Genomic DNA, 15,685 nt, shown 5'->3' with positions numbered 1-15,685 from the left:
GGTGCTTACACTGCACACACAGTCATCACTTCCATCCTCTTCTCTTCTTTCTATTCCCCCTTTCCGTCACCCCCAGTGTAGGGGAGCAAACCGGGCGCCCGTCTGGTTGACCTCTCTTCCTTTCCTCTCTATGCTATCTCACTCTCTGAGTAAACACCAGTAAACGTCAGCACACACCCCACAGCACCAAAGGTCTCCACTTTCAAAACAGTCGTCTTCCCTAGGAGTCTAGAATAGGGAATATGATTACTGTATCTCGGCCAATCACAAACGTCGAATCGGGCGCCATATCTCTCTCACGATGTCACACTGTTCCGCCGCACTCCACCTGCTATGTTGCGCCTTCGCCCTCGCTATTGCGCAAGCATGTAGCAACCTGGGAATCCGAGGTCGACGCTGTTCCCTAGGTAGCCGTTGACATTGGCCCCTTTCATCATTTAGTTGAGCTTGTCAAGTTCAGGTTCAGGTAGAGTTATATTCCTGGTAGTTAACCCCTCAATGGAAGGTGGCAGCTGTCGTCTCCAAGTGAGCTCCTTTGTTTCCGCATCGCAGTCTATGTCGGGCCTCGTAATCGTATGAACGGGCGGCGATGAAACGATGGCCTCATGGGAAATGTCAAAGAAATGCTCGTCGCCCTATTGAGACGCAACAATATGCAAATACCAACAATAAACGAGGACTAGCAATTGTCTCCTAAAAGAGACACCATGCTTACACGCTCGCAGAGGAGCAACAAGAAGATACACAGAACGAGTCGAAAAAGGTAAGAAAAAATTACAGGAAGGAACAACACAGCACAGAGCCACGGGCACAATATGTGCATTACAGACCAGAGTCTAACCCCGTGATTGACGTTGCTGAAACTTGTTCGGCTGTGCAAACATAACTGTGGAAAGCATGGCATTCTAACAGCAAGGGGGCAGGTGTGTCGCTGTAGCTTTAACATGCCAGGCACGAAGGGCTTAGCACACGTTTTTGTTTGTCAAGTCGATGTGCGACCTTAACATACCCGATGCGCGAATTAAGCAACGGAGACCAAGCGCGCCGTGTTAAAGCGCTACTAGGGATTGGTGTAGAGCACCACACACTGATTGCGACATGTTCATTCGGGTTTGAACGCTGCAAAAATGCAAAAGCTGTCTAGCGTCGTCAAATTGGCATAAGTTGCCATAGTCCAGGGGTTACGCTGATGTTGCCAGCTGACGTCAACTGCCCTAGTTTTCTGAGTTAGCAATGCTTCATGGCACCCTCTGTCTACTTTTCTATAAGGTGTGATTCAATGGGCCATGCAGAGTGTTTCTCGCCACAGCGGTGAGTGAGGGTTGGCGCTCGACGCGAAGTTAAATGAAGAAGGCTACTCTCTTGCTGTCATTATTTTATTGTGATATTCTATAAAACAATACGAGTGATTAGTTTAGAACTGCATGTAGGCAGGTCAAAATGATTTCCTTTCGACAAGAGTGTTGCCATTGGTGGCAGCCAGCGCAGTATATTATGTGTCATTACGACTCAGTGGTGGGCGCTAGATCAACAGTAGAAAATATTCGGCGTACAACGGGTTCTTAAATCTGAGAGAAAGAGCACATCTTTCATGTCGTTCACCCTGCAGTCTCAGATTGTGGAGACAACATCGAAATAGAGGATGACCACTCAGGTCCTCTGGGGCTGCTCCTACCCCTCGCTAACTCCTCTCCCATCGACTAATGTACGCACCGCGTACCAATTGACTCAGTGGCAAACGACAATGGCAAACAGTGCTCACAAACGAGTAGCTTCGTATATTCGAACACTCATCAGTGCCGTAGATTTATGAATCTACGGCACTGAATCCCTTCCTCATGGTATCTTTTTTCGATCGCACTACATTTTATTGTTTCCTTTTGAGTCGTGTACGAAAATAAATGTTTGTTACGTTGTCTACACCGAGTGCTGATTTGAAAAGGGAGGAGAGAGGAGAGGGACGAGAGAGCTAGAATGACATTCGCAACAAGGAACCCTGTGCTCTACCTGTGTATAGTACTTATTGAAGGGAGATAAAATTTGAATGTCAAGCAGAAAGGAAACCCTGGGTCACGCTCTGTTGCCGACTGAAAAAGAGAAGAGGATTTGTGATGTTTTTCTGCGAGTAAAAGGGAACAACGTGTCGAATAGCCTCACAGAATGACTGTGTGATGTCGTTTTCATTGCTTACAGCTCCCCGTTGTCAGTGAGAATTTCTATTGAACTTTGGTCAATCTCCAACGCGTGCAGCCTCGGCGTGCTCGTATACCGCACTTACACATTTCTTGCTATTTCTTCACACGATTACTGTAGAGGAGAAAATGAACGCATGGGTCTATCTGCGAAGTATAGTAAGTTGTAACCTATAAGAAGAACGCGCAAGGTAGAGTAATATACCTTTATACTCATAAACATATTACAATCGTGCGAAAATAACGTTATTATTGTTCGTCGACACGGACATCTCTTATTTTTCACTTTCCTCGTCGCAGGCGTGAAATTGACGTTTATGATGCATAGCTAGCTAGACCCGTGCACCTTTACTGACTACTTTAAATCTGATGGCTAAACTACCATCATTTTTCTTTTCGAAAGTTGTCATTTCTTGCTTTTTAGATAAATACAGCCATTGGAAATCACAACTTAAAAAAATATCGAACGATAGAATCCTAAATATTACAAAGCAAACGGAAAAGAAAGAAATTCTCACTACTTTTCTTTTCTGTGTGCCTTGCTCTTCCTTTTGTTTTCTTGTTTGTTTACGCCTGCTCAACCTGGCTTCGTAGGCTGAGTAGGAGTGGGGCTCATTTTTGACGAGGTACCGACTTAAAGAAACAATACTTAAAATAACAACTTAAAAAAAACTTAGCTATACTAGCTTACAAACACAGCTATTTGCGGCCCGTGCGAAAGAACAAGCTATTGGACGCCATTGAGAAATATGGCGCCTCACTACATGTATTCGCAATTGACCTGTAGAAGCTATGGCTAACATATTTTTATTTATTTTTCTTTGAAAACACCTTACAGGCCTCCAATTTTGGCATTGGGCAAGGGGAGCGGTACATAGAAAATACATAGAACAGATTACATCCATACAACCGTTGCAGTTGACACACTCTAACCGTAACTTCAACCGATGTGAAAAGGAAATAGTTAGTTCAAAATTTACGAGTGAAAACATAAAAACGAGGAATGAATCACATAGACCATTTTTACCGCAGTCCTGTAATTAACAAGACCCGAGTGTTAACAAGGCAAGAGGGTTAAACAGTACTAAAGATTAAAAAAATGTTACGCGACATTCCGACAGAACAGTAAACATAGAGACATAACGGTACTAACGCGGCAATAAGGTGTAAAACACAGTGCAAGTACAAGACAAAATGGTGCAACAACCATACAACCTCATATTTTTTTACTCATATAGTCGCTCAAGGCCTCAGGGAATGAATTGTAGTTGGACAGGTATGCAGTGATCTCCGGGCGGGAATTCCAAAATCTGACAGCACGAGGAGGAGCAGAGTAATGGAATGCATGTGTAGAACCGTAAATGCGGGCATAGCTGAAATGATTATAAGGCCCATGTGACTTCGAATAAGGTCGTTTCAAGCATGCTGGTGTTAGAATGGAGTGAATGAATTTGTGAAACAGCATTAAAGTGGCACAGTTTCCGTGATTGTTGAAGGATTGTAATGAAATTTTAAGTTTAATTTGTGCTACATTGGATTGGTAGCTGTATTCGTTTAAGATGAAGCGGCTTGACATGGTCGGAATCCGTTCTAGCGTTTCAATTAGGTATTTATATTGAGGGGATCGAATGAAAGATTCGTTCTCGAGCTTGGGATGAACGAGAGTTATAATAGATATACTAGTTTGCGAACGTTAGAAGGTGCCTCTCTTAAGTTGCGTCGCAGGTACCCCAAAGATTGGGAGGCTTTAGCTGAAGGGGACGCGACGTGTTCTGACCAAGAAACATTCGATGTGAAGAGCCCTCCTATAGACTTATATTGTCTAGCCATTGCAACGGTATAATAATTAATATTGTTACGGAAGAATGAACGAAGAGAGGAAGAAGATCGCGAGACGTCGGCTGCTGCGGGTTGTTGGTGGTCAGCCATCTTACCTAGTCAGACCCATTTTGTATATATATTGTAAAAATAATCTTGTATACTCCAAACATCCCCGTAACATATTGGTGAGAGGTGGTGAGGTACCACGGCTGGAAGCGGAGCTCCACAGTGGACGTCGTGTCACCGTCCGCACCATGAATGGCTGTGAGCACTCGGGATCAGCGTCCTTGCCGCCTCCTACGTCACCCCCGCATGCTACGTCGCTGTCACTTTCGGTTGTCGTTGTGCAACACAAGGATCCTGGAACTTCCTGGAACCGATGGCGCCGACGTTTAAGACTGGGTGGCCATGTACGAACGCGTGAGTGGAGTCAACAGATGGGACCGTACGCTTATGCTAGCTAACCTGTTGTTCTACCTAAGAGGCACGGCAGAGGTGTGGTACGAAAACCACGAACAGGACCTAACCAGCTGGGACCAATGTAAAGAGAAACTGACAGAGTTATTTGGCAAGCTAGCCAGCTGTAAAACTGCCGCAAAGCAGGAACTGGCCTCCCATGCCCAATCCCTCACGGAGTCCTATGTCCCGTACATCAAGGACGTGCTGGCACTTTATCGTAAGGCCGATCACGACATGACAGAACCTCAGAAGGTCGGGCACGTGCTTAAGGGCATTGCTGACGAAGCGTTTAATCTGCTCATGTGCAAACGCTGCTCTACAGTTGATGCAATCATTAAAGAGTGTCGACAACTCGAGCAGGCCAAAAGCCGATGCGTCTTGCAACCATTCGCCAGACTTCCCAATACTGCCGCAACGTCGACGTGGGAAGATGAACCCACGAAGCAACATGCACCGTCATCAGAGGACGTGGTGCTAATTGTTAGACGTGAACTGGATGCGATGGCGCCCGCAGCTTTCTCTTGCCGTAGCCCTGATGCTACCTCATTTTCAGTTCCGCTCGTACAAGCCATCGTTCGCCAGGAACTTGAAAACATTGGTTTACATTCTGTGTGTGTTGTCACCAATCCCAGAGCTAACGAACGCCCTACTACTATTTTCGCTCCACCCCGAGGCTTCTCGCCGCGTTACCGCTACCCGACTGAGTGGAGAACTGCGGACGACCAGCCGGTATGTCTCACCTGCCGCCGCATTGGTCAGGTCGCCCGATACTGTCGCAACTCGTGGCCTTGAACACCTCGCAGGCCGACCACGCTGAGTCATTTTGATGGAAATGCCCGCAATGTTTATTCCACTGCCGAGTCTTACAGCGCCGACAACTCTTCAAGGAATACGTGGTACAGTCGCTCACCATCGCCGCGCGGACAGCAGTCTCATTCACCGCAAACACGTCGCCCATCTTCCCGTTCGCCGCAGCCACGCCACCTTTCGTACCCTGTGGCTTTCGGCCGCACCCTTTCGGCAAACTAAGAAATGCACCTCTCGGAGGTAGTGATGCATTGCCTACTACTGCAGCACATCCTCTGTCTGTGGCCACAAACAGAATTGCAATTGACGTTAAAATAGACGATTTACCTGTCCAAGCACTCGTCGACACTGGAGCCCACGTACCTGTGATGAGTGCTAGCCTACGTAGACGTTTAAAAAAGGTCCTCACCCCAGCAGCTGCGCGAGTGCTTCGTGTGGCCGACGGCGGCATGCTGGTTGTTCTTGGAATGTGTACTGCGTGTTTAAGTATAACCGGCCGCCCTACTTCTGTTCTCTTTGCTGTGGTCGACAATTGCTCTCACGACGTTATCCTTGGACTGGACTTTTTATCCATTCATTCTGCTCTCATCGACTTCGCGACCGGCGTTCTTCAGTAAGAACTGCCTCAACTCGCCGATGCTCCGAGCACCGCCCCACCGCACTAGTGCTCACATCACGATGTGCGTTTGTCACTCGAGGCAGTTACTTACGTCACTTTGACCGCCCAGACACAAGTCCCTGACAGTGAATATGTGCTTCAACCCATCATCAACGTGATCTTGAGCCGGAACGTTGCTGTTCCGCATACGCTGGTCACGGTCACCAATAATGACGTCGTTCTACAACTACTGAATTTCAGCCTGTGCCCTCAAGTGATTCTGGCCGGCATGTTCTTGGCCAGTGTTTCTAGTGGTTCCAAGTTTTATGATGAGGGTCTGAATGCCGAGAGTAGTTTATTAGCGCCAATTGCAGCTCACAGCTGAGGTTCCTTAACAGATCACCTCGCGAAAATGATTGCATCTGACCTAACCTCTGCACAGGCAACGGACATACGTCTCCCGCTTGAATCGTACAGTGACATCTTCGATTTCGGCGACAGGCCTTTGGGCTGAACATCTGTTGTTCAGCACCGTACGAACACTGGAGACACAAACCGCATTCATCGGCGTCCCTATCATGTATTGCATGCTGAACGTCGAGTCATCCAATCAGAAGCGGACAAAATGCTCCGCAAAGGGGTCATCGAGCCATGTTCGTGCTGCACGACGGCATCCTCTACCGCCACAATTTGAACCCTGTCGGCCCTGAGTTGCTCCTTGTCCTCCCTCGTCATCTGCGATCCGTCGTTCTCGAACAATTTCACGGTGCACCGACGGAGGTACACCTTGGAGTTTTGCGTACATACGACCGCGTACGACGCCGGTTCTTCTGGCCGGGTCTCTACCGTTCCGTGCGTCGCTATGTCGCAACTTGCGAATTGTGTCAGTGCCTGAAGAAACCTCCCCTGCTACCTGTCGGACGACTCCATCCTATTGAAGTTCCCTCTGAACTGTTCTTTCGCTTAGGACTTGATCTGCTTGGCCATTTTCCGACGACGACTAGACAGAAAAACTTTGTCTCCGTCGCTACTGATTACGCGACAAGCTACGCGCTAACAAAGCATTTTCCGACTAGTTGCGCAACTAACGTCGCCAATTTTCTCCCTCACGACGTTATTCTCCAGAATGGTATGCTTCGACAGTTACTTACAGACTGCGGTCGCTGGTTCTTGTATCGAGTTGTCGACGACCTCCTCCGCTGTTGTGCCACTGAGTACAAGCTGTCCACTACCCACCGCCCACAAACTAACGGCCTTACGGAACGTTTCAACCGAAGAATCACAGAGATGCTGTCGATGTACGTCTCCAACGATCACCGCGACTGGAACGCCACGCTGGCCTAGGTGACCTTCCCGTATAACTCCTCCCGACATGACACCGCTGGATATTCACCCTTTTATCTTATGTATGGTTGCGGCCCCACATTGCCGTTTGACACCATCCTCCCTTCTGTGCCGCATGTTGCAACTGAGTACGCTCGTGAAGTCATCGATCGCGCTCACATGGCACGTCAAGTCGCCCCATCTCGTTTATTAGCCTAGCAGCATATACAAAAACAACGTTATGACCGGTGCCATCGCGATGTTAAGTTCGTGCCAGGTGCTTGGGTGCTCCTTTGGTCACCATGTCGTCGGCTTGGTCTCTCTCAGAAGCTTCTCTCTCGCTACACAGGCCCTTATGAAGTCCCACGTCAAGTTAATGACGTAAACTGCGAGATTTCGCCCCTACACTTTGATGCATCCTCAAGTCCTACGCCTGTTGACATCGTGCACGTTACACGGCTGAAGCCATACTACGCTCGCGATTCTTCGCCTACCATGCACCGAGATGGCGCTTCACCACCCGGGGGTCCTGTAACGGAAAGGATGAAAGAAGTCAGAGGAAAAAGATCGCGAGACGCTGGCTGCTGCGTGTTGTTAGTGTTCAGCCATCTTATCAACTCTGACTCATCCTCTCTATATATTGTAAATACAGTCTTTATATTTGCCCAACATCCCCGTAACAGTAGGATTGACAAATATTAACTAAAAGTGAAACTGTTCCATGTGATCGCATCAAATATGCTGAAATTTTCGGAGCCGTCAGATGTCGCTTGAGAAGCGTGCTGGTGACCCAGGCCTGCAAAGCATGCTATTGACACTACGGAGAGGTGACCTTCCTTCCCATATCGCCTACTTCTAAAAACTTTCAAACTGCAACGTTTCAAGAGCGCTCCATAGCAGAAATGTCGGAAGAATCTGCAATCAGTGTTAAAGCAGGGATAAAACAAGCAATCAGTAGTTACTGTTTTGAGTCTAAAATAAAAGTGTTTTTATCTCTAAAGCATTATACTGAGTTTATAAAGACCTTTTTTTCAGATACCGCTAAATAACTTTGTAGGACCTTGCATTATCTGGGGGGAAACAAGGCTTCTCGTCTGCGGTTATGAGCAGGAAAGCATTGAGATCAAGCATGACACATCCCTAGATAGGCACTAGTCATGTGGCTATGTCTTTATTGTATGAAATATATAACATATTCGGCAGCATAGGGCCAATTTTTATGCAGGCAAGTATAAAGCCAGAATAATCAAAGAAATATCATGGGTGCAAACAACATTTAAAAAGTTTTTCGCTGCGTTGCGCATTTAAGCCAAGGTCATATAAATCCATAGGCTTTCTATGCGATCCAGAAATGCTTTAACTCTGTAATTTTTGTTTTTAAACATCAACGTTCCATCAATATACCATCTTTTAGGAATAAACATACTTTGAGTAAGAGGTTAACCTCCGAATGAAATCTGTGTTATATTTGTTTCGCTGCTTAGAATATTTGCCTTTCTTAGCGAAAGGGGTCAGTGAAAAATAATTTGATCAAGTATTTTGGTACAACAATCGAAAAAAAAAGAATGAAATAACATGAAGACTTTAATAGGGGAATTTCTGTCGGTTAAGAAGGCGTTCATCCTTCTGTGCAAGAGTACCGACTGAGCTTGTTTACCGTTTGTTGAAATGTGCCTGGGCTTAAAGCCCATTAGTGGATTAGTTTCAGTGTCACTGGCGGGAGCGTTGTGTGCAATCTGTCTACAGCATGTCCTGCTTCTTCTTAGCCGGCCTGCCGCCACTGCTGTTGCGTCTTGGTCCGTCACACTCTGCGCCGGCGAATCAGAAGTTAAAGAGGAAGGCTGCGAAGAGCTTGGCGAGCAAAAACGACCCAAGCTGACAAAAACTGATGCTTCTTCGTTGCCTCCAGCGCATGCAGAGAAGTGACAGGGGTTTGCCAATTCTTCTCCTTCCATCCCCTTTCCTTCTCGGGCGCCGTCTATGAGCGTGGATAATGGTCACGCCATAATAAGCATGGGAAGAAGAGTTCCTATCACGCCTCCTAAGCGCAAAGAGGGTTTGCTGATCAGTCGTAGTAGGCGTGATTAGTAAGCGTGTAAAAGTATCCCCCTTAGAATAAGCGTGTAAAAAAACTGCAATCGCACGCTTATATGAGAGTGGTTTTTTAGAGTGTACCAGGAAGGGTTCTACGTTGCCGCGTTTTTAAAGCAGTGTGCCGAGTTCGGTGGCTTGTAAGCTGAGTCATGCAAATACTAGGACAGTTAAATCGAAGCATGTAGTAAGTGCGAACATAGAACTAGAAGTACACAAAAAAACATTTGGTGGACGCTTAAGCTTCGCCTTTAAGAGTGAAGCGCGATAGCATTCAAAGATTTCTGGCTGGTTCTCACGTTTTCTGGCAACTGGAGCATATGTAACCGCAATGTTTACGGGGAAACGATGGCCTCAAACGCTATGCACGAAGGCAGGCTTTCTCGTAGAAACGCGGCCTCTTGCGTGGGCCGCGATGCGGCGGAGGCGAGTGCCAGCTATAGGTATCGCAAGGAACCTGGCGCGCCGCACCGTAGCCCCCCAGACACACGCACTGTGGCGCGCAAATGGCGGACGCCGCGGCCGGTCTGTGAATTGTAGAAACGCTGGAATGATGTTTCTTTGAGTTTTCGCGTAACAGAATTACGTTTCCTCGTAGAGTCAAATTACAATCCGAGAGATATCATGTCAGTAGGTTGTGTGTATGTCGCGATTTACGATTTTTCCACGTATCTTAGTTTGAGAAATTCAGTTAGTTCAGTAAACTTCTTGCGTCACAGAGATGACCTGGGTATGGCTGGCTTGAAGATCTTTTGGCCGAAACGACATCCAACGCTGGACGCCGACGCCGGATTTTCTGCGACACGGGCTCCTTAGCACAAACCCGTTATTCTGCCACACAGCCCGCGAGAAGAGTGGTGACAGTAAGCTCATCAGTCAGTCAACGAGACAATGCCCGTGCATAAAGATTTGTAGTAAGTTTAACATGATTTTGTCACCAAGGCTCTGGCAATCAGTTGAATACTGCGAAATAGTTGTAATGAATAGTTTTTGTGAAAGAAACATAGAGACCTCAATATGTCTCAAAGCATGGAATGAAAGGATAAGTATCATGAGGTTTCTTTGTTCTTGTAAATGACACGTTTGCTCATTCAACTCTTTGTAGGGTGTTCACGCGGCGTGTTCTTGCATCACGGGCAAAAGATAGGCGGCTTCTATCGTTTTATGGTTTTAGAATGTCTGCACGCTGTAGTCCGCAGCCTTCGCTTAGTATTTATTGTGTGTCGATGAATGTAACCAGTCATTCGTGATTATCGTCCAGAAGGCGCGCGGTGCGTCCACAAAGCGGTAACAAACAATAAATTAGTAATAAATAAAGCAATAAGACATACCGTACTCCCTGCGTTCTCTTTCGTTCCTACATTTTCTTTTCCCCACGCAAATGTGCATTTTCGTGGCGCCGCTTAACAGAGATTTCGCTTGTTGTTTCATCTCGCTCACGGCACTGTGTGTTGCTCTCTTTTATGCTTGAGAACGTTTACGTTTAAACGGTACGCAGATCAGTCCACTCGTGTAAGTTGGAACATAAGTCGGCAGTGTAAACCAACCCTCACTCACATCACTCACCTTTACTTCTTTCAGGCTTCGCATTCACTCACGTTCACACTCACGCCTTTGAAGTGAGTCTGGGTGGGTGTGAGTAACTGTAGGCATGAGCGAGTGGGCCGACCATTGGTAACAAACTTGAAGGGCTCGTAGAGAAAGCTTTTCGAGCCAATTAGTCACAGTCCATGAAAAGGGCAATTCTGCGAGGCAACAAATGCGAAATGTACGAACTTGGATCCGGAGATTTATCGAGTTTGCCTGTCAAATGTGGCCGTCGAAGATTTCGCAAACCCGGGCATACTTTATGGACCGTCAGGCTTTAATTGTTGCAGCGAGAACCTTAGCGATAATTCTTCGGGGGAAAGCGCATTTGCAACTTTAGGTAATTTGCAGGTAATTATTTCTTATAATAGATTAATGTCTTCTGCGCTGAACTAAATGTAAATAAAGACACTGTTCACGTTTGCCGATTCCTTTAATTAATGATTTTTCGCGTGGCACCGCCATCGTAGTACTGTTTCCTGCTTTCCATCTCTACTGTGTATGAATGGAGATGCAATTAACCGCATCAAAGACCTGAGCATTCCACAATTGTCTGGGCGCCATTCATCCAGGTAGGGCGCCGGTATACGGGCGCAGCTGTGTGCAAAAAGGTGCAATACCCCTGTCACTTGGGCACCCACGAAGCCCTTTAGGATAAGGTAGTGAGAAACTTTCTGAGGGAGTTCCACCTCAAGGAATCTGGGGTCGTGTCGCAAGGCCAATAACGAGTTTTTAAAAGAAGCCGCCAGTTGCGCATTCAGTGGCGTTTGGGGTTTGTAGAAGTGCAAGAATGAAACTTCTAATTGCGCTCCAAGCTATTATACGCAACGCTCCTTCCATAAAAAGTACTATTCATTACATTTGAGGCGGAAAACATAAACCTTAGTAAAAATCAAAGTGCGCTTGCTAAATAAACAGAGCAGAGCTGACAACGACGCTAGTCCCCCTGTTCTCATCTGTGTTTTCCTTTGCGGCGTGATGAGTAGTATTTGAAAGGATACGGTGCATTAGAATGCCTAGTATACTATAGCAAGGCTCTGCGTTATACTACCTGAACTGCTGCAAACTAGACTCACAACTGAACATTTCCTGCACGGAGACCTCGTGAGCTTTCCTTTAATTTTGTGTACTCTGTCGTTATCAGTAAGGAGTGACGAAGCGGAAGATGTGAATAATAGGTGCGAGATTGCACTTGCCGTGGTGACGATTGCTTCCATGGATATAGAGATCGAAGCTGCCAGATGAAATGTGCGCACCATCTAGCGTAATCTTGTTCTTAACAGCCTCATGCTGAAGCTGTTGTGTTGTCCGGGAGACGTGTGACAAGGCAAATTTAGGGGTACCCATGGTGCGCTCATTGGTTTGAAGAGACGCTGCCGAACCTAGGCGGGCGGAACTTCCGGCAGTCATGTAGGATCTCAATAACGTCATTTAAATACTTGGTAGACGTCTGCAGGCCCGTGATGCAAAGTCAAACAACAAACATGAGAGAAGCAGTGTCAGTGGAGAAGCGGGTCGCTGTTGCTTTGCACAAGCTGTGTTCCTCTGCCGAGTATAGAATAGCCAATTTGCCTGATTTTGGGAGGTCGCCAGAGTACATAATTTACAGAGAATTCTGCCGGACTGTCGTTGATGCTCTAGAAAGCCAGTGGATCAAGATGATCGTAGAAAATGAAGTGGCAAATCATATAGGCAGGTTTTTCACTGTCATGGGCTTCCCCCAGACAGTTGGAGCACTGGATGGCTGTCATTTTCTTGTCTCTCTACCAAAGGAAAACGCCATTGATTACTACAACTACGAATGCTGGTAAGTGAACCAACTACAATGTATGGTATCCGGGTGCGCAGAAGCAAGAACTGTCGTAAAAGTCTCGACAGTCTTGTTCTGGTTTATTAATATGCATTGCAATGCATTTCCTCCGAAATACTTACATGTTAATTGATGATATGGCATTCGAACACCATATTCAGGGATGATTTGACCTCGTATCATGACCGCAGCACACCTGCTCGTTATCGTTATGTTGCACATGTGTGTCTATTACTGATACTGCTCTCTTCAGCTTCATACCTCGATTCAGTGAAGTTTGTGTTGCAGAGTTGGTGTTGACTATCACCTGTGTTTTCATGCAGGCACAGTGTGACCCGGCTGCCTCTGGTAGACTATAAATGCCGGTTCCGTTATACCAACGGTGGCTGGCACGACGCACATGTGTTTCAAAATTCCATCCTGCCAAGAAAAATTCGGGGACCAACATTGCAGAGCCCAACCATTTGTGTTAGCACTTTTGTTGTGCCCCTATTCGTATCGTGCGACCAAGCTTTCCCTCTCACACCCAACTTCATGAAACTTCATGAAACACCCAACTTCATGAAGCACACCCCACCAGAAGAGAGCAACATTAATTAGACACTCTCTAAAACGCGAACGATTGTGGAGAACGATTTTGGAAGACTCAAGACACGTTTCAGATTTGTGATGAAACGTATGGACTGTGGCATCAGCAATGTGCCTATTGTCGTAAGATCATGCTACGTGCTGAACAATACATGCGAATATTTCAACGATTCCTTATCAAAACAGTGGCTGAACAAAGCAGAGCTACAGAACACATTGTACCAGCAACCATATAACACCACAGGAACGCTAGTTGGATCTAGGAAAGATGTCCGAGGTGCATTCGTTTAGTATCTTCAGCCGCATAGAGACGACTAGGTGCAAAGAGAATTGGCACATTACAATACACTTTTTTTCGAGCTGAACAAGTCTTTCCTGTATGTTCATTTGCCTCTCTCGAAGGACATTCTCTCTAGCCGTGGCTTCTTCCAGAGCTTTGATGAGTCTGTTGTTCTGCTCCAGAATAGCTTGTTGAAATGTTTCTTGTGTGGAAACTCCCTTTCGTTATGCTCCCGCTGGTAGTGCTGGTCGGGCTGGACCTTTGTGAATGAGCTTCTGCAGGCTGCGCTGCTGTCTTTCCGTCATCGCAGCTCTCAGTAGCTATAGTGGCACTGAGGGGCTCGAAAACCTCGCTGAATGTGCCATACTCTATTGAATAAATTATCTGGAAAATATAGCTACAGTGAAATTGCTCATTTATGACTTCAGGAGCATGGAAATAAGGTTATTAAATACTATATTCAGACCTGCCAAGAAAAAGTAATCGGATTTGCACACATGTGGTTTATTGGACATAATAGGTTTGCTTAAGTGGTGTGCTTACAGAAAGTGAAAGCTACTAAAATTATTCATTCAGTATTAGTATGCTATAATGGCAAAATATTTTGCACACTTGCTTGCTGGGCATGGAGCAGTACCATGCGTCCAATTCGCTTACACCACCTGAATCCGTTCAAAAGGTGCTGCCCACTGCCATTCGTTTCAGCGGTGTAGTAACGGCGCACTCTTAACCACGCCATTTGTTTCAAAAGGTGTAGGCTGTTTGACAATTTTGCTGCACGCTAAGTATGGTCGGTGGCGACTTGGTGCTCACGTATAGGTTTGAAACAGCAGTGCAGCAGACGACACAGCACACATGACCACGCTTACGTGCGTCTGCTGTGTCTACTCAAGCGCGGGTGTATACATGCCTGAAAATCCGATCACAGTTGCAGTTCAGAACTTTTGAAACTTACGCACTCGGTGCACTTTAGACACACACAAACAAAAAGCGCCTGCACTGTGTCTGCACCTTGAAATTTGTTTCAAGTGTTGTGCTGTGCCTGCACCGAAGAAATCGAGCTGTACAATTCCTAAACTTCTCATGAACTGTCGTGAATTGGTTCACAATGGTGCAGGCAAATCGAACGAACCTTTCAGTAACAAAATTGGTGATGTCGGGCTGTGTTTGTGGTGCAGACTATCTGAAAAGCACCAGTGTGGTGCTACATTTACTTCTCTGAATTGATGCCACTTTGACGAAGTAAACAATACTCGTTACTGTATTTTCTTTCACGATAATAACACTGCGCTGAACTGCAAATAGGATATGCCCCGCGTATTCAACTATGCAATCTGCGCTGCAGACACTTGTGCAAGTGACCTGTCGTTGTCTGGCAAACTACAAACAAAAACCGATGTAGTTCCCTAAAGAATGGCCACGACGGTGCTGCTTAGCAGTTCCTTCGCAAAATAGTTTCGTGAGCAACCCGTACAATATGTCGCGATGCGTTATACAACTCCATGATGGCTTGAGAAATTGCGTTTCTGTCTTCGCTCCAGCCTTTGACATCAAGATAGAAATAAAGATTGATGGAAAGAAATGTCATCGTTAAATCTTTCAATGTAGCGGCCCGTCTTAGTTTCATCGGTTCTCCGAGAGGGTCCTGGCTGGGCGACAGCGCACGAACACGCCAACTCTGAGGCATGGCTGTCAACTACGTAAGGACGCACGTCATAAGTGCTTCCTTTCCATTCTAAAGTCAAGCCGTGCACGCATTGAGCAAAGCCATATGAGCCGTTCCAACATTTGTATCCACGTTTCACGCGAATCAGTACCACTGGCTGCATCAAGAGAAAGTAAGCGTCATTGATAGGTGTATGACCAGTCATACACACTGGCCGGCTATACGCGCTTACAGGATTCGATTACATCCGCTTAGCAGATGTGGCAACGCTTGCAGCAAAGCTCCCTCTTCATCAAGCCCAATGCAAATAGTCGGAATTCGTGATTGACTGCGAGACTTAAGACCTTCCATATTGCCCATTGAACTGTAATTCAAGAATTGTGACGCCCACGTTTTGCTCCGCGATTACCAGGAGCCACGTCAATGTTTAATTTCGGCATTCTCTCGCGCATTGCATGAGACA

Source organism: Dermacentor variabilis, chromosome 5 (assembly GCF_050947875.1).
Source record: "Dermacentor variabilis isolate Ectoservices chromosome 5, ASM5094787v1, whole genome shotgun sequence".
NCBI classification, from domain to species: domain Eukaryota; kingdom Metazoa; phylum Arthropoda; class Arachnida; order Ixodida; family Ixodidae; genus Dermacentor; species Dermacentor variabilis.
The sequence above is the reverse complement of the archived record's forward strand: the minus strand, read 5'-3'. Positions refer to the sequence as shown.